Genomic DNA, 22,697 nt, shown 5'->3' on the forward strand with positions numbered 1-22,697 from the left:
TTCCGCGTGAAGGATCTGAGGGATTTTTCTATTACCTGCTTATTTCATTTCTTTACTTACTTTTTAAATTTTTACCTTTTCTTTTCTGCCCCCCGCCTACCCCAGAACCATGGCAAAGGGCCACAGGGCGCATCGCAGCCTGAGCCGCGACCGCCTTCCTTGCGGAAGGCGGCGCCCACAAGGGGTGCAGGCACGGGCCTTATTTGGGGAGGTGCAGTTGGCCGCACTGTTTTTTTTTTGTGCAGCGCCACCTCCCCTTAACCCTGGCAGCAGGCGGCAGGCCTGGGTCCGGGTACGGGCTCCGGGGGCATCGGCAGCGGTGGGGAAAGGTGCGCCGGGCTGTGTTTTACTGCTTTGGTGTCCGGCGCAGCCAGAACCAGCTGACGCACCGGTGGTCCGATATCCTGGACCGGGAGCAGGACCTGCTGGACCTGCTAGGAGTGGAGGTCCCAGGTCTTGGTGAGTAGCTATTTAATTATTACTACTTTGTGTCTGTTCTTCTGCTCTGTGTTATATATTGTGAATATATATTTTTTCCGACCAGCTAGAATGCTGCTGCTTACATTAGAGGTAATTCACGTTTAAGAGTCTTCTGTGATTGTTATGACACAGGTGCTCTGCGCTACTAATCTTGTTATTTGCAACTTTGCGTTTGCGCTCGTTTTGCATTATTAATATGTAAGAGTTTATTTAAGAAAACTTAAGTTAGGTAATGCTAGAGTGACTCTAGTCCTTCCTTTGTCCTGTCACTAAGAGATAGGGGTGGATTAATACTTAGGTTTAGTTACTTATTATAAGTTTGTAATCTTTTAGTGGTCACGTGACACCCCCTCTGCTATGTAACGTGCTGCTGAGTGCTGCTAGTGCTTACCCCAGTCCTTAATAGAACCTTTTGTAGTTTGTTCAGTGAGTGGTAATAGGCTTAGCACTAGCAGAACATCTGCATCAACCAGCCAACATTTTTGTGTATGCAGAAATTCAGGCATATGTCCTCCATTTATGCATTTTTGTGGACTAAAAGAAGTGGAAATGCTTACTTAATGTACAATTGGTACGCCTGGAATAGGTGGGCTTGGTCAGGTGGTACCTACTAGGGGTGGGCGGAATTTGCGAAATCCACTTTCGCAAATTATCGCGAACATTTTAAAAATTATCGCAAACACGCGGAAATATCGCGAAGATGCAGAAGTTCTTTTTCCCGCATGTTCGCGAGATTTTCTGCATGGTTGAGGCTCGCCAACTTACCCATGTGGTTGCTCGCGGGCGCGGCCATCTTGTTTTCAGTTGTCTCGCGGTGCATGATCGCGAGAAGAAAGACGTGATCGCGTGACGCATGACGTCACTGCGGGCGCGAACTGTCGTGAGACAGCGCAAATGGCTCAAAACAATACAACATCTCATGGAGAACGCGACCGGATCAAGGGATTCAGGTAAGGCGATCGCGCGCGAGAATGTATTATTTTACAGCGCGAGCAAGAACCAAATGATCGCTAAGCTGCGGAATGCGGAAATTTTGACATTTTCGTGCTTTCCGCGGAACGGGAAATTGTCAAATTATTGCAATTTCCGCGAACGGAACGAAATTTTCGCCCAGGCCTAGTACCTACTACTTAGGCTTGGTTAGTATTCTGGAATCAGAATGGAACACTGGATTAGTGTAGATAAATAATAACTAGTCGGTCCGCAAATCCCCAGATACTACTTGTCGACCAGATTAGATAGGTCAATTTTATTGCAGTTGTTGTTTACACAAATGTTTTTTTGACAGTCTTATAAAAATATTTTATTTGTTTCACACCAATCATCAATGTTTGTCTCTTTCTTTCTTATATCTTTCATGTTCAGCACCCAGGGGCAAGAAGATGGGGGCAGAGTCGGCGGGAGTAGTTCCAGTCGGACAGGAGGACCAGAACAAGGGCTCTTCTGCTGGCCCAGTAAGTCTTCCTGTTTTTAAGATTAATAATTCTTATTCACTAACTTTTACTGCACCGTATTGTTTTTCCCGAACTATTGTTTCCGTTTCCTAATGCTATTTTTTTACCAACACTTATCCTTCGAACTAGACTATCTGTTTCTAAATTCTTGTTATCACTGCCTCTGCTATGACTCTCTGTACTACTACTATTAGTCTGTCTGTAGCTAAGCATGCCCAGTTGGCCACTCTTTATTTAAAAGGTTTTAAATAAAACTCAGATTCACCAGTAGCTCTAGCCATTGAGTCCAGTTCTTTGGGTTATCCTCTTGTACTCCTTCTATTCTTCTTAATCGTTGAGGCTTTATTAATCTTGATGTTTTTTGACAATTCCCACCAACAAAATGCCCAACCAGATTTTACTATTTTGATAGGATAGGACATACTAATACTGTTGTAGGGATTTTCCACATACAGAACTTTGCACAAGAAAATAGGATGTTGGTGATGGGAGGTTGGACCTTTCCTCACACTCACACCTCAATCAGAACAGAACCCACCACAATCCCCTGCCCGACTAGTTATAATAGTGTTTCATTACTATTAGCTCTCCGAATCCCCCCCCAAGATACCCAATGACTAGACAACCCAGAACATAACACTCCCGACCTCTCAGTCGTGGAAGCAATGCACATGCACAGTTTGCACACCCTTCCTTTCACTCGCTCACTCGGGTAAGTCCATCCACACCAAATACCACAGAGTCTATGTAAGTTCAAAAATTTTATTTGCAACTGACCAGCTCTGTACGTTGTTCCATAATGCAGCACCAATAGCAAAATGCATAAGATTAAAACTATAAACATTGTTACACTTAGTTACACATACTACAAGTCCATAGAACAAAGAAAAAAATAAATTTGAAATCATGATTGATAACTGAACAGTGGTGGAAGCACCACCATCCCCTTTGTAGGAATATAGTTTATTTAAAATTATAAATGAAGATCTCTGAGCGAATTCTGTGGACCCCTCACCTTAGAAGAAGCTAGTACTGGTTACATCATAAGCTCCGCAAAGCTCTGGTTCGTAGAAGGGAATCTTCCGTCTGTTAGGAGAAAAATGGTGCGCGTTAGTATATTGCAAGCATTTCTCAGTTGTGCAAAAAGTGTAGCATTTTGGATAAGCAATATGGACTAACACCAGAACTCCATAACAAAGTGGCTTGTTTTGGTTGACCTTGTACGCAGCGCTTAGACAGTAGCAGTATGAGCTCATGTGGGCTCAAAGGCGTCACTCTTTATACAACAAGCTGCGAGGTAACGACGCGTGTGCTAAATTAAAAGACACAAAGGTAAAATGGTACCATGGCTCGGACTAACTAAACAAAGACTAGAATGACCCTCGGGACCATATAACTACTAGTGTCTTCTCTACTACTACCTGATGTGTACTAGTGATGTATGTATTACTATTAACTCATTTTTCAATCTTGCTAGTGAAAAATAGGGGGAGGTGGATATGACACCTAAAAAATGTGTAATGTTTTTTCAAGGCGCACTACCAACCACCAGTGCCAGGGCCAGCAGTGAAGGCAACGCGGCTGCTGACGGAGGAGAGGAGGAGGCGGCAGTTGCAGGAGGAGCTGCAGGTGGTAAGCCAGCAGCAGTGGCGGGCGGTGGTAAGTTAGATCCCTAATCGTTACTTATTGACATTAAACTCACTGCAAGGGTGTACTGTATAATACTGTACAGTTGACTTACTAAGTAAGAAGTTGCTGTGAACGGTTGCAGACACCTTTTACTTAGCATTAGTAAAAGCATTAGTGGCGGGAGTGTTGAGTAACCAATGGCCTCTTCTATCTGATTTCAACTCAGCTGTGAAAGTTTTATGGAGAAGACTAAAAGTCAGATCAGATTACCTTGATGGATGGGTTGAATGAAAAGGAAAAGAAGAGTGGAAGGAAGAAGGACGGGTGAGATTTAATATTTATGACTGGCAGAGAAGGATTCGTGGGATGCATGCAGCATGCATAGATGGCTGATAGGAATCAGATGCATGGTTGGTTGAATGCCTGGAGCTCCCACAAATGTTAAAGTCCAAGAAAGTGGGAGGATAGATACATATCACAAATGTTATGTACTGTGCTTGCTAGTGCTACTGTGACACTATGTGTAGAAATAATTTGTCTTACTGCTTTGCTAAGAGCATATTTTACAATAGTCTTGTTTTTTCTTCTTCATATTTAGCTACTCCTTCCAAGGGGAAACCTGACCGGAAGGAGTTGGCAGCCAAGGCCCGGCGCCGGAAGCTGGAGGCCATACAGACTGAATATCGTCAGCTGGTGGTTCTGGAAGAGGAGGAGGCGGCAGCAGCTGCATCCTCCTCCAGTGGTATGGTGCTACTGCCTGGCAGCTGCCCGCCGCCTCCCCTCTATCAGTGCTGCCCCCCGTGGATGCAACTGCTGCGCATTGAAGTGCTGTGTTGCCCGCCTGGAGGAGCAAGTTTGTGTCCTCCTGAGTCAAGCCCGCCGAACTTAGACCCTGTTTATTTCCCCCTTTTTAATTATTCTTGGGGTAGGTGGGAATCGGGCATTGGGTTTTCTCTTTTGGACAATTGGACATTTTCTTCACAGACATTGGTTGGGGTTAGGGCGTGGGTCAGGTGTAGGATTTTTTTTACATAGTTTATTTTTTAGGGAATTAAATAATATATTTCTACTTTACATACAATGTTGTTATTTTTTTCTGGGTGGGGTTACTGTTTTACATCACACTGTATCCTTCTTTCCTTTCTGGTGCAGGGCCACACACAGCCAGTGTTTGATTTTAATAATTGGATGACTTTGTAAGACAGAAACAGATAGATGCGGTATTCTCACCGAGTGACTTGTCCTACTAGTACTGTCAGTCTCTTCTACTCTAGGCACTCTGCAACTGGACTCAAATGGGGGTGTGAAATTGAATTAATGAAAACATGTCCATTATTAATGATGCCTCCCCAAACTTCTCTTACCTTTGCTTGATGTTTAACTTAGGCACAGCAATGGCTGCATGGTGATGATGGTTTTCTTTCCTAACATGCCATGGTTCTGGTGGTGGTAGTAGTAGACACTGGCAGCAGCATTTGCAAAAAAAGAAAATGAGACAGTCAGTAGCCTGAGAGAGACTCTTCGAGGAGTAGTAGAATGAAGAACAGTACATAACTTACTGCCAAACAATAATATGCCAAAATATAACAAAACATAATGGTGGTGGGCATAGCCTAGTATTACACAGAGTTATAAACTCTAGTTATGTCGAGTCACTTGACTAGGCCTACAGTACACTGGACACAAGCGTAACTGTTAGTGCTGTGTAGGAGGATGACAACAAATGAAATCCATTAATCCAATCAATGCCGGGAATTAATGCTGATGTATTAGGTTCCTTTGGTAAAAAAAAATACCTCACAAATATACTGCTCATGGGTGGGCAAGCAGAAGAAGATCCCCGCCCTGTCTTGAAATTGAAGTACTGTTGCTTTTTCCACATCCGCCCCAGCAAGCGTGTGATAAATTATTGGTGTACATTTAATGTAGTCATACCTCAATAAGTCACACAGCCGGGGGAAGAGGGTTAGGGTTTGTTGAATGGTTGAGAAGGGGGTTTTGGGGAAAGGTTTGAGAAAGAAAAACAGTACGCATGGACAAACATCAAACAACAGAATCTTTCTCGACTACCCATATCCATATCAATATGTTAAGGGAGAAAAAGGAAATGCTTGCATGATGATGATGATAAGGAAACCCGGATTACATACAGTTTGTGTTCAGTGTTACCGGGCTTACTTTTACAGATAGCAAAGAAAATTTTAAAATATCTGTAGAGATGAATTATAGACAGAGAGCAAACCTAATGATAATAATAGTAATAACAGCAAGAACACACTGTTGTAATGATTGTAGACAAAAAAATGAATCTAATTATTTAAGAGATGATGACAGTTGATACTGTTACTGTGTTATCCTGGTCAAATGGGGAGTTGAATCTCGGCATTCCTCTTGGTCCTCCCTTCCATGGATGCTCCGTCCATCAATCTTGGGTGATGCCACAGCCTGCCGGGCAGATGTAGATTCATTGGTAAGGTAAGTGTGCATTGTTTTCCCAAGTATAGTACAGGGTAAGGCCCGGCCTGTAATTGTAGATGCAAAAACAAAAGGGATATTAAGAAACCAAGTTGAAAAAAATGCACAAGTTATGGTGTAGTGCAACAAGAACACTTTCCGAGGCGGCATGGATGCATCATCTCTACTATAGTCTGTTTCCAGCATTAACCTACAACACCAACAGGACAGAGCAGGCCCACGGTGACGGCACCCTTTGCACATCTTCCATTTAGCGTACATTTTTTGAAAGAGTTGGACAAAGCACATATCCAGCAGCATAGTATTTTACAATTTAAGTGACTAAATCAATGCACCACAGTCATACCACCGCTAAACAGACATTTAGGTCTGCTGTGGTTGTTGTTTACCTTTTATGCCACTCATGAAACGCCCTGACTTATTCCATCAATCATCTCCGATCCATGTACTGAGTGACTGTGAAGATACTATGTCACTATGGTCATCATGATGGTGTTGTTCAACTCAGTCTGAATGTATCGAGTGAGTCCCATTCCTATATTCAAAATGCAATGTATCTTTTAGTGTGTAGATTATTACATAAAGTACACAATGAAGTAACTCCATGAACAACAAACAACAACAAAATCACTCAGTCAGTGTCCAATGCATGGCCTCATTCATTACCTGTTCCTTCGCATCTTCAGTTAATGGTCAGTCTCTCTTGGATCATAGAGGAGGATACCTATAGTAGTAGCATCAATCATGTTCCACTTCTTTTGGAGGGACTAGGAAACATTTTCTTTTTTCTTCTATTTTGCATCATCCAATCATCATCTGTCTTCTTGAGGGCAATGGATTTTGGGAGATTCAGGATGATGGAGGAGCAGGATTCGGATGAGTGTACTGTGATATGCAGCCAGCCGAAACATGTATATGGCAATAAAACAATTAGAAGACGGTGGTGATGGATTTGTTGTGATTCAAAGTTTCCAGAAAGACAGATACACAAAGAGAAGAGAATACTGTAAGAACTGGAAGTGCAAGCCTAATTGTCAGGGAAGTATAGCTCGTCCTCAAACTCTGGGGGTTCAACCAGAAGTAGGTAATCATCATCTAACACACCAGTTCTGTCACCTGAGCCGCCGTCCTCATCTTCCTCCCTTGATTCATGTATTGTGTAATTCTGTGGTATAAAGTGCTGATTCATTTTGATCATTGTTAACCTCTCCACGTTTTTGGGCGAGAGACTGGTCCTTCTCACTGTTACAATGGAAACAGCAGCACTGAAAACACGTTCCAAAGTTTCTTGTGACAGGGCAAGCCAGATAGTTTATCTCCAGCCTGCTGAGCACTGGCCATTGAGTCCTTTTCCTATACCAATACCTCAATGGGGTTTGATCAATGTACGCCTCTGTTGGGTCGTCCAGATAGGCCTGGACCATTCGCTCAATGTTCAGGGGTGCAAAACATTTTTCGGGCTCTTTTCTTGTTGCATCAGCACTGGACTTACCAATGCCTTGCTGTAAATACCAATCCTGTAACGATTTTACTGGGCCTGAAGATCCAGTTCTTGCTGTTGTCTATGTTGGTGAGTGTTCTGAGCCAAACGCACTGCCCTCAGACTCCGAAGTTGAACTTGACGCCGGATGCCCTGCTGCAGTAATTGTTGTGGGTTTATCTAGCGGGCTTTTAGTTAGCAGCCTTTCATTTTCCAACTTACACGCTGACTCAGCTATCCAAGTTTTGTACCGGGCAACATCTATTTCTGAAAAAGGAATTAATGTCTTCAGTGCCCATTTTGTTCATGGATCCAGAATTGTGGCACAAATGTAATGTTTTTGTGACAAAATCTTATTTTGCACCCTTGTATTGTCAGCTAAGTGAGGGGCTAAGCTCTCCACCAACTCATATGCTTCTTTTTTTCCCTCTACATCTTTGTATGCTTCAGACACCTCCTTCTGCTGATGCTCTAGCATTTGCAACAATGGGATAGCTTGGCCCATAGTACAGTCCTCCTTGCTGACTTCACGTGTGGAGACCTCGAAAGGAAGAAGCATCTCAGTCAGGCTTTTAACTAGGCACCATTGGTCCATCTGAAGGCTCATGCCTTTCACAGTAGCATCCCCTCTTCGCATGACATATTCATTGATTGGCATGTACTGCTCAAACAGACGGTCAAACATGTAATAAGTTGAGTTCCAATGTGTTGCCACCTCCTGGACGAGTGCTTTGACTGGCATTCTATAGTCACGTTAAATGATCCTCAGCTGCTTCTGAGCTTTAAAAGAACGGCTGAAATGAGTGCAAATTCTTCTACAGGTGGTTAGTAAGATGCTGACTATGGCTTCTTTTTTCAGAAAGTCTTGAAAAATAATGTAAATGCAGTGCGCCAAACACGGAACCCTGAAATAGGAACCAAGCTCCATGGCCTTAAGTACATTACTGCCATAATCTGTGGAAACAAAACCAATCTTAAGCCCTCTTAGGCGCAGCCATTCAAAAATATTGCTGTGAAACGCTTCCAATATGTTTACAGCAGTATGAGATTTCTCCATGGCGAACATGGATACAGTTGCATGTTTCCGAGAAGCTTTAAAAATCTCAGCTGTGTCAACAGCACGTACTTCAGATAGCTTATCTCTAACCCCCACAAATGAGACCCAGTGTGCAGTGATGCACATGTAATCAATGGCTTGGCAACTGGTCCACATGTCTGTTGTTAGGTGGATATTGTGAACAGCACTCTGCTGCAAAGCTTGTCCAACCAATTCCAGCATATCATGATGTAGTGCTGGAACAGCAACTCTTGCGAAATAGGACCTTCCATTTAGAGCAGATGGTTGACACAAATTCAAGGAAACCCACCCCTTCCACAAATGAAAAAGGGAGAAGGTCTTGTACAACCGTGCCGTTGGGTGGTTGCGTTGGTACTGCCGCTCCAACCAGAACATGCTGTCAATGGTAGGCTGGATTATTTTCCTTTGTGGTGCAGTTTTCTTTAACCCTGTTAGGTTCAACAACGCACTTTGTTTCATAATCATTGCAGTACAACCCGGTCACCTTGGTGTCTCAGCCTGACTCTTACTGCAGTGCCACTGAGATGTTGCTGAGGAGGATATGGGCGGTACTATTACACTACTGGGGACCGGGCTAGAAATGTCTCACTCTTGTTCAACTTCCACCGAGATAATATCGTCCCCTGACTCTTCATGCCCAACAACAATGGGTTGAGTTTTACTTTGTTCTAAGCAAAGTAGGTGAGCCTCCCACACGATAGTGTGGTGTATTTTGAGATGACTTGTTTGGCCTCTGGTACCATAGTTTGTACTAAGCTTACCCCGCCTAACAGCATGTCGACAAATTTTGCATATAGCAATGTTCTCCTCCTTACTGCTAACACAGTCCCAAACTGGGGAGGATAACTTTCTGGTGCTGCTGGATGTGCCACTTTCAATACCAGATGAACTGGAGGGTGTGCTTGGAATGTGACTCTGAGCAGCTACACTGCGACTTCTACCACTACCTACTGAGGTGGTGGTTGAGCTGGATGTAGGTCCCTGCCTTTCCTTTGCAAATGAAAATATGGAAGCTGGAGGTCATGGTGGTGTTACCTGTATTGGTGGTATCCGCTCTACATCCTTTGCAGCCATTTTGGATAGGGTAATAATGTTGGTCTCCATATCCTTTGGGTCGGGAGTGATGTCCGTGATGATTGGCTTATCATCATCATCCCCCTCTTGTACATCTACCTCCATAACTCTAAGGCTTTCTGGAACCTTCCTTTTCACTAGCCTTTTCTTGTGGCGTGATTCACTCTCAGACTGAGCTGGTGGCTTCCAAGTGGCATCAAGATCATCAGAAGCGGGGCTTGAAGAAGAAGATGATGGAATAACCCTCCTTTTCCTTGCTGGGGGTCTGGAAGACAATGGATCCTCTGAAACAGTGGCTTGCCCCTCTTTGTCTGCAGGAAGCTCGATTTCCTGAAATGCCCCTACTTCAGGAGGAACAACTACTATTGTGGGCTGTTGTTGCGCCTGCTGCTGCTGTTTTGGCGCCTGCGCCTGCTGCTCCGGTTCTTGCAGCTGCGCCTGCTGCTGCAGACTTATCTGCTGAGTTTCCGCCTGCGATGATTGTGTACTACTTTGCTATAATGACATTTCAACATCGCTGCTCGTTAATAGACTGGCTACCTCTGTGACACTCATGGGCTTGGGCCTAGGTTGGTCTGCTGGTGTGGATGCGCTGCTCCCAGCTTGGTTCCCGCTGGACAACGCTGCTGCAGGTGTGTGTTTTTTGATCCCAAAAAACACATTAGCCGGCACACCAGTCGTGGTTAGTGCCTCTTTCTTTTTCTGTTCCTTCTTCTCACCGGCAACTTTAATGGTACTGGAGGACCTGGTACCTTTCTTTGGGCCCATTTTCTTCAGAGGTCAGACAGGACGCAGGTGCACAAGTTGCAGAGATGTCTGTGGTCACAGTTGGACGTGATGTGGTGCGCAGCAGGACTTCTGTCTGGCAGTACAACAGATGATGTTGATAGTTACCTCCTCCTCTGTCTTTATGTGCACCTAAAAGCAAATAAGCCAGGAGAAGAACATCAGTGAAATGTTGCATTTGTTGTGGTTCAATTACTACTAGTACAAACAAAAAAATAGAAGATCTAGTGTAGCCATTTGCGAGACTTTGGCAACAAGGGCTATGGTATACTACTTACTGTGTACAGTCTACACACACTACACTCTCAGGAAGGATAGGAAAGAATAAGAACAACCACCAAAATACAAATGTAATGGAAGGGAGCTGCTGCTGGCAAAGGGGATGGATGGAAGCAGTAAGCCAATAGAAAAACCATGCAGGCCCATATTAACTCCCACCAGAAAAGGCCACCAGCTACATGGACACTCAAAAGCAACAAGCAGGAGGCCTGGGAAACAATGAACTGCCAACAGGCCTATAAAAGAAGCCAGGCAAAAGATGCATGCTAAACCACACTGCTGTGCGTTTTTAATGCAATAAAATGCAAAAACGAAAATCCACAGTGCAAAACAAGGTCTGCAGGGTGCACACCAACAAACCAGGCACACACAACAAAGGCATTTCTTTAACACCCCGCCAAAAACAGAAATATCCCCCAAAAAACACATTTTCCAACTCAATCCAATGCCATCTATGCCCTAAATGATGTTTAAATTCAACAGAACACACAGATAAACATGTGTTTAATGCACGTGTGGCTACCTGCTCTGAGCCTACTGGATGAAGGCAGGCCCGTGGGCAGACAAGGTCACACAAGGTTGCAGGCCTAGGCTTCAAAATGGCCACCAGCCACATGGCCAGGACCACCCAACTACAAGAAACAGAAGACAGACAATGCAGGCCTGTTGCAAAAAACACACTGCCTGCCTTCAAAATGTCCGCCAGCCTCATGGCCAGTCCCACAACAAGAAGCCTAGGCCACAAAGGAATACCATGCAGGCCTATATATGGCAAAAGCAGCACACTAATAACTCCCACCAAAAAAGGGCCCCAGCAACATGGACACTCGCAAACCACATGAAACAAGCTGGAGGCCTGGGAAACAATGAACTGCCAAAAGGCCTATAAAGAAGCCAAGCAAAAGATGCATGCCAAACCACCCTGTTGTGCCTTTTTAATGCAATAAAATGCAAAAACGAAAATCCACAGGACAAAACAAGGTCTGCAGAGTGCAAACCAACACACCAGGCACACTCAACAAAGGCATTTCTTTAACACACCCCCAAAAACAGAAATACTCCCCAAAAACACATTTTCCAACTCAATCCAATGCCATCCATGCCCTAAATCATGTTTAAATTCAACAGAACACACAGATAAACACTTGTAATGCACCTGTGGCTACCTGCTCTGAGCCTACTGGATAAAGGCAGGCCCGTGGGCAGACAAGGCCACACAAGCTTGCAGGCCTAGGCTTCAAAATGGCCGCCAGCCACATGGCCAGGCCCACCCAACTACAAGAAACAGAAGAAAGACAATTCAGGCCTGTTGCAAAAAATACACTGCCTGCCTTCAAAATGGCCGCCACCCTCATGGCCAGGCCCACAACAAGAAGCCTAGTCCACAAAGGAATATCATGCAGGCCTATATATGGCAAAAGCAGCACACTAATAACTCCCACCAGAAAAGGTCCACCAGCCACATGGACACTCGCAAATCATAAGCAACAAGCTGGAGGCCTGGGACAGCCAAATGTCAATCAGAGGAGTTTTTTTATATCCAAATCATCATTTAGAGAAGGTTTTATGCAGCTAGAGTTAATATTCTTCTCCAAATCAAAAATTTGGCGTGTTCGCGACCTTCACCACACTTCCGGATGTCGACGGCGCCTCCAAAATGACGTGTTCTCGATCTCATGCTCTTTGTCACGGGGGAGATTGACGTGTTTGCGACCTCATGCTCTCTCTCGCGGTGGAAAATGACGTGTTCGTGATCGCAGACTCTCGCAGTGTCTGATGGCGAGGAGAATGACGTGATCGCAAACTCTCAGGGATAGCGCGACTGGCTATCAACATCTCATGGAGCACGGGAACGGATTGCAAAACTCGTCCGTGAACGCAGGGATCCCGGTAAGGCAATTGCGCGCACGAGAACGCCTTTTCAAAGCGCGAACATGAAAGAAATCTTCTCAACGGGGCAAATAGCAGAAATTTGGGCATTTTCACGCTCTCCCCTGATCGCGAAAATGTCAAAATATAGAAAATTCCGCGAGCAGAATGGAATTTGACGCCCACCCGTAGTTTGGAGTACAATGCCATGTAAAGTTAGACACCAGTGCCCAGTGTCAGACATCCTGCAGGTACAGTCGGACACACTGTGAGGTAAGCTTAAGTCTTGTTGGGCTGTTTGCGCTGGGTGGGAAGGTGTATGTAGGACAGGGCCTACACTCCTCCTCCCACACAAACCAAACAGCTCATCTATACCTATGGCTACCTGTCAGTGAGGGTATGTATACTACTAGCAAGATGCTTGACACTGGGGACTGCTGTCTGAACCTGTTCACAACTACCAAATTTGCCTTCATGCCAAAAACACCAGCCACCAGTGACAACCATCTTGCAGGTACACTTACCAACATTGTCTGGAAAACACTCTACCTGGTGGCCTGGTTGGGCTCTGTGGTAGTAGGAGTGTAAGTTTCACAAATAGAGCCTAAGCAATCAAACCTCAGTTCATTAAAGTAGTCTGCAACAAAATGGTACAAAGCACAGTTTGTGATCTCATCTGACTATGGAGTAAATGTACAAAGTACGTTATCTGTGTAGACACAACTCTAAGCAGTCACACATTTTGCTCATCACAGCCATTCACTTGTGTATAATGAGATGAAAACAAGAAGCACCTCACTCACACCATTCTCACAAGTTTCTGGGTACGTAAACAGACTGTGAGTGTATAGGCAGCCACACCTATGTGACTGCTAAAGACATGGACTAAGCCCAGTACACAGGCCTGAAAAATACCAATATTTGGAGATAAAGAGTACGAATGTCACACCACACCTACACACCTGTGTCTAGGGGTGGGCAGAATTTGTGTAGTCGCACTACGCAAAGCTCCGAAACAGTAAAAAATCTCCACGAGCACGCAGAGTTTCGCGAACATGCGGAATTGCTTGTCCCGCCCGTTCGCGATGCATTTTTCCTGTTCACAAATGCTGTTTGCTTGCTTGGGGGAAATATCTCGTAAATACGCATTTTGAAAGCGTGAACAAGCAAAAAATTCTTGGCAATTCCGCGTTCTCCGTGGAACGCAAAATTTACCACCCAGGCCTTCCTGTGTCATTCACAGGGTGTCACAAACCAGTCAATGTCTTTGGATATTTAATGTGAACTAAACACAACATGTCCATTTTTGCACATAGCTGGACATGTTCATTAATCCCATCTTCTTTGAATTACATTGTCCCCTAAAAACATAGGCCAGCATCATGGAGGAAGAAGGCCAATCTATGTACATTAACTCATCATTAGGTTCAGTAGACTATGTAACTAGTATGATTTGAGGGGATGTGGACATTCACATCAATCACTGAGTCTTTCATGTACCCACAGGGCGAGCTGGGAACACCCCTGTAACCAACCAGGTTAGCCAGTCCCAGACTCTGGTTGACCAGAAGCTCTCCGGCATTGATGTCTCTCAACAATCCTCGAACGACGAGGAACGACCTGGTCGATCAGGTTTGGGTCGGCCCACAGAACAAGCAGCAGCTACAGCAGGATCCTCTACGACCACTCCCTCCTCAGCAGACAACACCCAGATGACCCCTGCCATGACAGACACAGCAGCCCGAACCACCACCGACAGTACAGCAACATAGTGCACTCTGTCAACGCGGAAGGAGGCTCAGTGTAGACTGTGCTACTACCAACGGGGCCTGTTCGGGTAGGTAGGGCTAGTGGGAGGGGCCGTGGGGACCTGGGCTGTCATGCAGCTGGTACTGCTGATGAGAAGCACCCAAACCTCTCCCGGATCCTCAACGGATATGAGGGTCGCCAGAAAGAATTTAGCCAGGTCGTTGGGATCCTCAGGAACATTGAACAGCTGCAGTGATCTCAGAACCAATGACTGATCACTTTCCTATCTAAAATGGATGACCTGCCTGCGGTGCACCTGGACATTGTCACCTGCCTCCGCCAGATTGCTGATAACATGTCCCTGTGTGCCCACAACATCTGGGGCAACAACATCTGCACCAGCCACAGGGAGGCATGTGGACTCCCTAGTAGCGCAGCTGCCTGTACCAAAGGGTCCCCCCGCAAAACATTGAAAGGGTCGTCTGAGGAAGAATACTTGAGAGACAGATGGGAATGCATCACCCCAAGGAAGTGAAAATCTACCCTTGATATCCTCTATTGTGTGCCAAGCATTCACTTTGTTGACTGTCATTGAACTGTCCCACATTGGATGGAGGGTCTAAGTTGGACTTTGGACTCAAATGAATGTGGACTTACTTTTGAAGACTTCTACAAACACTACCAACTCCTATCTGCACTTTGTTTTTTGTTTTTTGTTGAGCACTCCGCCATCGTTTGAAATGATCTCCTTACATCATGCACTAAAATAAATCACTTTTCACTAAATACTTGCTCATGTCGTGACTTTGAATCCCAAATGTACAGATTGAAATGATGCACAAAATTACAAAGAAGGAAGTGTCAACAACTTTGGTAAGAAATCACTTCCACAATGTCAACTACTAGCTTGTGAGTAAATGTACCTTGTCACAGCATGATAGATAGACAGAACCAGTTTATCACACAATCCGTAGTACATGCTACTGATTCAATTTAAGTCTACTGTGGACAAAACTATCACCATTTGCAAGCACAATCAACAATCATCTTCTGAAAACCAGATCATCATGGTACGTTACAAAGCACACCTCAATGTGGAACACAGCTTTATACTCCAGATACAACTTGGCACCTTCACCCAAAGTCAGATCAGATCACACAGTAACAAAATGCTCACAAGTAAAAAGAAATGACCATCAATTCAGAAGGAAGTGCGTGCCAGGGATTTCCTCAACAGTTCAATGTTGGAGTATTTCACAGGATCATGGGTCTGGTCAAGTCTCAACTCTGCAGTTGACATGGCAAAGTATTCTGGTAAGGAGAAACATAGAACAGAGTCAGGAACCCAGGACTAAGGTAGTCCAATTTAAAAAATGTATTTTTATCTGAAGCGCAAGAATGTCATTGTGAACACTAGCTAGGCTTCACGGTAACACTGTACATGTTAACCTGCCCATTTTACAGATCCATCTTAGAAAAACTTCAGGAGAATTTTCAGACACTCACAAGCATACATACACATTATCCACCAGCAACACAACAACAACCAATTGGGGATAGCCACCTATTCTCATTGAAGTTGTGGATAAGCTGTTGTCTCAAATCCCTGCCATCATCATATTCACCACTGTCATCATGGCCCAGTCCTGGATCCTCACTTGCTGGTGGTTGTTGGTCTCCCTCGTCCTGTATGAGAGGTATTTCCTTACGTATAGCCAGGTTGTGGAGAATGGAGCAAGCTATGATGATCTGGCACACCTTTAATGGGGCATATTGGAGGGCTCCTCCTGTGGGATCTAGACAGCGGAATCTGTTCTTCAGTAACCCAAAAGTCGGCTCCACGACTTGCCGGGTTCTACCATGGGCCTCATTAAACCACACTTCTGCAGGGGTGACAGGGTCACAGAGTGGTGTTGGTAACCAAGGCTGGTTGGGGTATCCAGAGTCTGCTACATTTAACACAAAAAAAGATTCAGTTGTCTGATAACAGAGCACTATCGGACATACAATCAGCACACACCACAACATACACATGCCACATCACCTACCAACAAGCCAGGCACAGTCATGTTGCAGCAGAGACATCAAATGGGGGATGTCGCTGTTCCTCGGGATATATGCATCATGTGCCGATGCAGGGAGATGAGAGCACACATGGGAGATGGACATGTCAGCCAAACATACTACCTGGACATTGATCGAGTGGTAATGTTTTCAGTTGCGATAAACTTGCTCATTTGCCTGTGGTGGGATCAATGCAACTTGGGTGCCATCGGTAGAGCCAATGACATGGGGTATCCGCCTCAAGGCATAGAATTCTCCCTTAATGTCTGACAACTCTCCAGGTGTCAGTAACTGGCACATCAATTAGACTGCTATAGTGTAAAAATCTCTAGTGTCTGTCACTGTTCATGTGATCAAGCATCACATACTCTACACCTCCCCACCAAATAAGCCAAGATATAGGTTTGTGAGAACAATTAGATGGTTAAAAGGTACCCACAATAGGATCATGTAATGCCAGATATGTGGGACACCTAATACACACAGCGTCTCACAATGCGAATCATGCACACTACTGTCTTAGGGTGGACACTGTCATGTCTGCAATACACTCACATACACAAAAGAGGAACAATGTAGGAGTTGCATATATAACGCCATCATCCACTTAAGTCTGGGACACAAAGATACACTAGTAATTCACATAACAAACACAAGCTGATGCGGCTGCATAATGTCACGTTCTGCTCATTCATAAGTAAATGCTTTATCCATGACTTATACATCAAATATTTATAGTCAGAAATCACACAGATTGTACACTGGGTCACACAGTCCCCAAATGCAGTGAATATGTCAAGAATGGACTTGTACATCCCCAAAATGTCATTGGCACTGTGACCAAGCCTAGGAGGGTAAATGGAGTACTTTTGTATCATGTTGGTATTAGCCTCAAAATCAGTGTGTCATGTGCCCCTCAAGGTTTGCTCCTCATGGGACTGTGAGCTATTCATTGAAAGGTCCATTTCATCTTGAAAAAAGTGCCTCCACACATGTAATGCACAAAAATACATCAATTACAGAAGTGTCTGCCCTGCCGACAGATTATTGGAAGGACGCGGTAGCAGTATCCTAACCTATTCGGACACAGGCATTGGCTGCAAAGTGTTATGGTAACAGACTCGGGTGGGTATTCAAAGGATGCGGTAGCCGCATCCTAACCGATTTGGACACAGCCATTGGCTGCAAGTTGTTATAGTGACAGACGCGTATCGGTTCGTGTCCTCATCGCATGGAAACTGACTCGGTAACCTCCCATCACCAATGCATCAAAGTCAATCACGGTCCGATGATGTTATGCATTGGGCCGATTCTGAAAATGCAACCAAAGTGAACCTTTCGTTTTGGCCGCATGGAATTAAGACCCCCTCTGCTGTTTAGATATAAGTCTGTCTGTTCCCTTGAGACTTCACATGCCTGCACTACCTGCATCATTCCTGCACCTCCCCATCTCTCTGCTGCTCTGTCCACATCCTCTGGGATCTACTATGGCATTTACAGTGGTAAGGGCACCAGCTTTCACAGAGGAGGATTACAAGGACCTGAGGGTCGCCCTCCTGCCACTGTACAGCCAGCTGTATGGCAAACCAGGGGAGCAGTTGAATCATGATCACACTGCATTTTCATTGGACATGTGCAATTACCATGCACTACTAGCATTAGTAATCTCATTTGCAAGCATGTAAACTGTTTTTGGTAAGTTTAAAAGCGTGTGCATAACTGTTCTGGGCAGGTGCACTGCTGCAGAAGTGTGTTTAATGGGGAAAACATCTTATCATTGTTCTCATGGGACTGAGTCATCATTGAACACAGGACAACTGCACATATTGCCACAACCCTACCCGTTAGACATTGTTGCCAATCTGACCATGACATATGTCTACAAGAGTCTGACTCAGAAACATGTTGCATCTGAACTAAGGGTCTGTCCCCATGTCATCCTGACAGGTCAACTCTCATCAGAAGGCCAAGCTATGGAGGACCAGCACCTGGAAGGTGCGCTCTGTGGGGTTGGAATCAGCACATCCGTCATTGCCGCAAGAGTTGGCAAGATATTTGTGGCTGGATCAAGAAGATCGCTGAAGTCCAGCTGGGCCTGTCACTTCCAAGAAAGGGGGGTGGAACCAAACCCTGACTCCAAACATGCTCCGCATCCTAGTGGTGGTCAGCCCTGACCTGGATGGGAAGTTGAAAGCCACAAAGCAGCAAGGAGGGGGTGAGTATGTGCCCTGTAGTACAGCTTTCTTTAAACATGAATGTTGTAGTATCTTTGCCTGCTGGCCCTTTTACAGGTCAGAAGTCAGCCAACCCCACTGTTCAGTTTTAAAAGATGCATATGCACAAGGATTATTAGATGCCTGGTTATGCCCCTTTTATCCGGGACATTTGAGGAAGTTATGTTCAGGGTAGTGACAGTAGTGCCATCACAAATTACAGTAACATGTGCATGGAGATAACCTTCAGGAGTAATGCAATTGCTCAACATCTGTCAGCACATTGACTAATGTATAACCTGTTTTCAGTGTGGTTTTAACAAATCTGTGAAGTATGTTGTTATTGGAGCACTCAAGTGTGAAAAACCCATGCTATACATCCCTGCAGCAGGTGACATCAATGTTGAGGCCTTGGTGAGTATTGCTTCGTCAGTGTTCCAATGTTAAGTCCCAGCCATGCTGCTCAGTGTAATCAAATGTATCCAATGGGACAATTACAAGTATGCTAACTCTGCTCACCTGTCACTCTGCCCTTTCACATCATTGTGTGGAAGATTGCAATCACTCCATCTTAAAGAGTAAGTCCATGTGACAACATATGCAATTCACTTACAAACACAGTTGGTCACTGGTAGAAACATGGCTGAAATTGTAAGGTATGATGTTAGATACACATCCACAACGGTTGACATGTGTGTAAATGCCCTTGACTATTCATACTTGAGGACTTTGTAAACCATGTGTATGATGCATCACTGTCAGACTGAGAGATGTCAATTATGCATCATTTTGAAGTAAGTTAACAAATTGAGATGGAAAACAAGAGCAATGTAAGCTGTAGAAAGTGTGCTATATGTCTAGTAGAAGCGAGGGACATTCAGAATTGGGCCATACAAATGGGGACTCCTGCAGTCTACACAGGATTGGTACACAGTGTTGACTGGACTCATGAAGAATAGAAGTTTAGATCAGTACTAATAGTCTGTACAGACAATGCAACCAGCTTGGCCAGTGGCATGGTGTTCCACCAGAAGCATTGTGAAGATGCAGTCATGAGATTTGAAAGTGTGTTGACAATTGTTCACATCTGAAAATGGTGAGCTGTTTACAATGTGCCCAACATTCTGATTCATCTTCATGACACTGTGCATAGATGACACAAGGCAGAGTGCCACGTGCCTCTCATCCTAGCTATGCCTACTACCTTGGTATCTCCACAATAAGAGTCAGATGTATGACCTGATAGTAGAGAACCTAAGTTACAGGACAAATGAGCACAATCACTGTTATCTGTGTGACATGACTCATGCAATGAGTATGTAAGCTTAAAGTTTGACAAGGATGACTAGGGATTGCAGGATGGATAGCATGTATCAATTCAATTGGTCAAATCCTATTTCCATTTTGAACTCTAAACTCCCTTGCAGGAGTTGAGACAGGTATGTCAGGAAACCAGACCGTCAGGAGCAAAAGACGATACATCACCTGCTATATTGTAAAATAGTTGACATTGTGGTTGTGGCATTTGATGTTGATATACACAATGATGGAGATAACTTCATGTGCGAGGGAGCAATGGTTAACTGGCAGGCTAACAAGTGCCATGTATGTAAATGTATCAAAAAGTAATAGCACTAGTCAAAATGATGTATTTGTTTGATCTGTGAAGATTTGTAATGTAACCTATGTGTCAAGTACATACGGATGACTTATGTGATTCTTTTTCATTCTTGTTCACAATATCAGCACCAGCCAGCGGAGGAGGCAGTGCCACGGATGAAGGGGGAGCAGTTCGCCAGTCTGGGTCCAGTGCTGATTCGGAGGAGGAGGGACCCAGTGGCGTGGAGGGTGAGGGGAGCCACACTGAGGGCCTATCTGAGGCAACATCTGCAGGATCCGAAGCCTACTCTAGCTCCAGTGATGACTCCCTTGTGGTGGTGGAGGAGACATGGACTGAATCCTCTACATAGGAGTCCACCACCACCACTACCGTCTCCACCCACCTAGCTTCTGCCAAGTCCTGTGTCCATGTATGAAAAACAATTGGTCCTTCAAACATATATAAGTATGAGAGCAATGAATATAGACCAGAATCGGTGCTATATTAGGTAGAGATGTCCATCCGGACATGTAGATTTAATATTTTAACCGTGGTTATTCAAAATCAAAGCGAGCGTAATAGAGTGGGACACAGTCCTGTATCCTTCAACAAACAACACATATGGACAATCACATATATATAGACATTTTTCAGTCAAAACAAACGAGCTTAACGCCAATGCAGAAAAAAGGGGCAAGCTTTTAGGAAGTAAACAGTAATACACTAGCTTTAACACATGAGTTTAACGTGCATGCTGTTTAAAGAGTCGACGACCTTTCGATCTATAACAAGATACATAGATCATCATCAAGAAGGCTATAACAAGCCTGAAAACATACTGCCTGATTAACGAGTGCGGGGAGGAGGGATCCGAGGGTTGGGTTGAGGTTGTGGTTGCTAACTGAGTGTGAGATGGATAATTCCCATTTCCGAAAGGAATTAATCAATTTGAGGGTGGAGTGCAGCGCCGGTAGAGTTGGTAATTCCAAGGGAGCCGTTAGGTATTCCAGATCGGAATGAGCAGGATGAATTTGGAATATGAGGCCTAGATGCAGATGTGTTTTGTAAGGTTAATGTTGCATGTGCTAAGCTAGCTTAAACAAGGGTAGAGGTGAAAGAGACTAGTGTTTCCAATTTTGAAATGGAGTGGAGACTCATACGTAATGAGGGCAGGACAAATTTAGAGATTGTCACAGAGTGTAAGGTATGAGTTAAGTTCATAGGCAGTTCTTGTGTAGGAGACGTGAAGTATCCACATTGTTCCAAAATGAGTGGTTTTACATGCTGGGGTATGAATCAGAGTATGCAAGCTTGTAAGACTGGTTACAAATCCTGTGAAAGGTATGGTAGGACTAGCTAGATGGGTAGGGGTATAACCAGCTAGATAAGGTTGGATTTTGGCAGGAGATGAGAGCTGTAGTCTGTGGCGCTACGGCGAGGGATGACTGTAACAGGGCAGTTTCAATGAGTGAGTGAGGATAGTTGTTAATGTGCATAAGTCAATGGGGTAGGGAGTATGGAAGTCATATGTGGTTGTGACAGGGCCATAGTGAGACAATGTTATTTAACAAAGTGAATAAGTGTACATAAAGGATATACACAAGATGTGTAATTTAAGGTGCTGTATGGTGAAATGTGAGGTGTTGTCCAGTTGATGTATGTTGTGTTTGAATCTGTGGATGCATTTATTTTGCGAAATAACAATCTGTAGAACTTAAGCGGAGTAGGGTGGGTGTATGGTGATATGCGAATGACTTGGGGCATATTCATTGATCAATGTAAGTGTCTTGTTGTGAGATGTGGTTATGTGTTAAGTGTGTATGTCAGAGTTGGCTTTGATGCTGCATGTTGAGATATGAGTGCAGTCCAAGACATTACTGAGGGTGCAACTGGTGATGAGAGTGGTCCATTTGACATGTTATGTTTGACGTCTGCTGAGGAGGTGATGAGCAAAATACATTGTGTACATGTCATGTCTGTGAGAGGTGTTGTGAAAAATGCAAAAACAGTTGATGGACAGAATGCTGAACAATGTCATACATTCACCCCAGTTCAGAGATCTAGGCCTAAATCCATTGTTTTCTTGCTCGCCATGCCATTCCAGTTTGAACCCTGTCCTTTGCAAATCATTCTTGACCCTGTGCCTCATGGGAACAGTCCAGCCTGAACTGCCAAGTCAGGTCCTCCCTGGACTGGAAACAAGCATCCTAGGACTAGTTTCTGGGTTTCACCCCTCTTCAGCCAGGATAGCTTGATTCCAGTGGCATGGAGAGCACAGGACCCACGTCTGGGCATACCAGTCCCACTTGGGGTGACAAATGCAAAAACAACAGTTGATGGACAGAAGGCAGAACAATGTTATACATTCACCCCAGTACAGAGATTTGGGCCTAAATCCACAGTTTTTTTGCTCGCCATGCCATTCCAGTTTGAACTCAGCCATATGCAAATCAGTCTTGACCCTGTG

General features: G+C 44.6%; 1 long non-coding RNA gene across 1 annotated transcript in view; it reads left to right on the forward strand.

Moving 5' to 3' along the window:
- The window catches only part of LOC146797750 (uncharacterized), a 44,690-nt gene extending 41,136 nt beyond the window's left edge, over positions 1-3,554 (forward strand). Inside the window, exons 2-3 of the long non-coding RNA XR_014968443.1 lie at positions 1,846-1,934; positions 3,468-3,554. This is a non-coding gene — a long non-coding RNA (uncharacterized LOC146797750). The remainder of the gene's footprint in view (positions 1-1,845; positions 1,935-3,467) is intronic.
- The last annotated feature ends 19,143 nt before the right edge of the window (positions 3,555-22,697 follow it).

The sequence above is a fragment of the Triturus cristatus genome, chromosome 9 (assembly GCF_964204655.1).
Source record: "Triturus cristatus chromosome 9, aTriCri1.1, whole genome shotgun sequence".
In the NCBI taxonomy this organism is placed as follows: domain Eukaryota; kingdom Metazoa; phylum Chordata; class Amphibia; order Caudata; family Salamandridae; genus Triturus; species Triturus cristatus.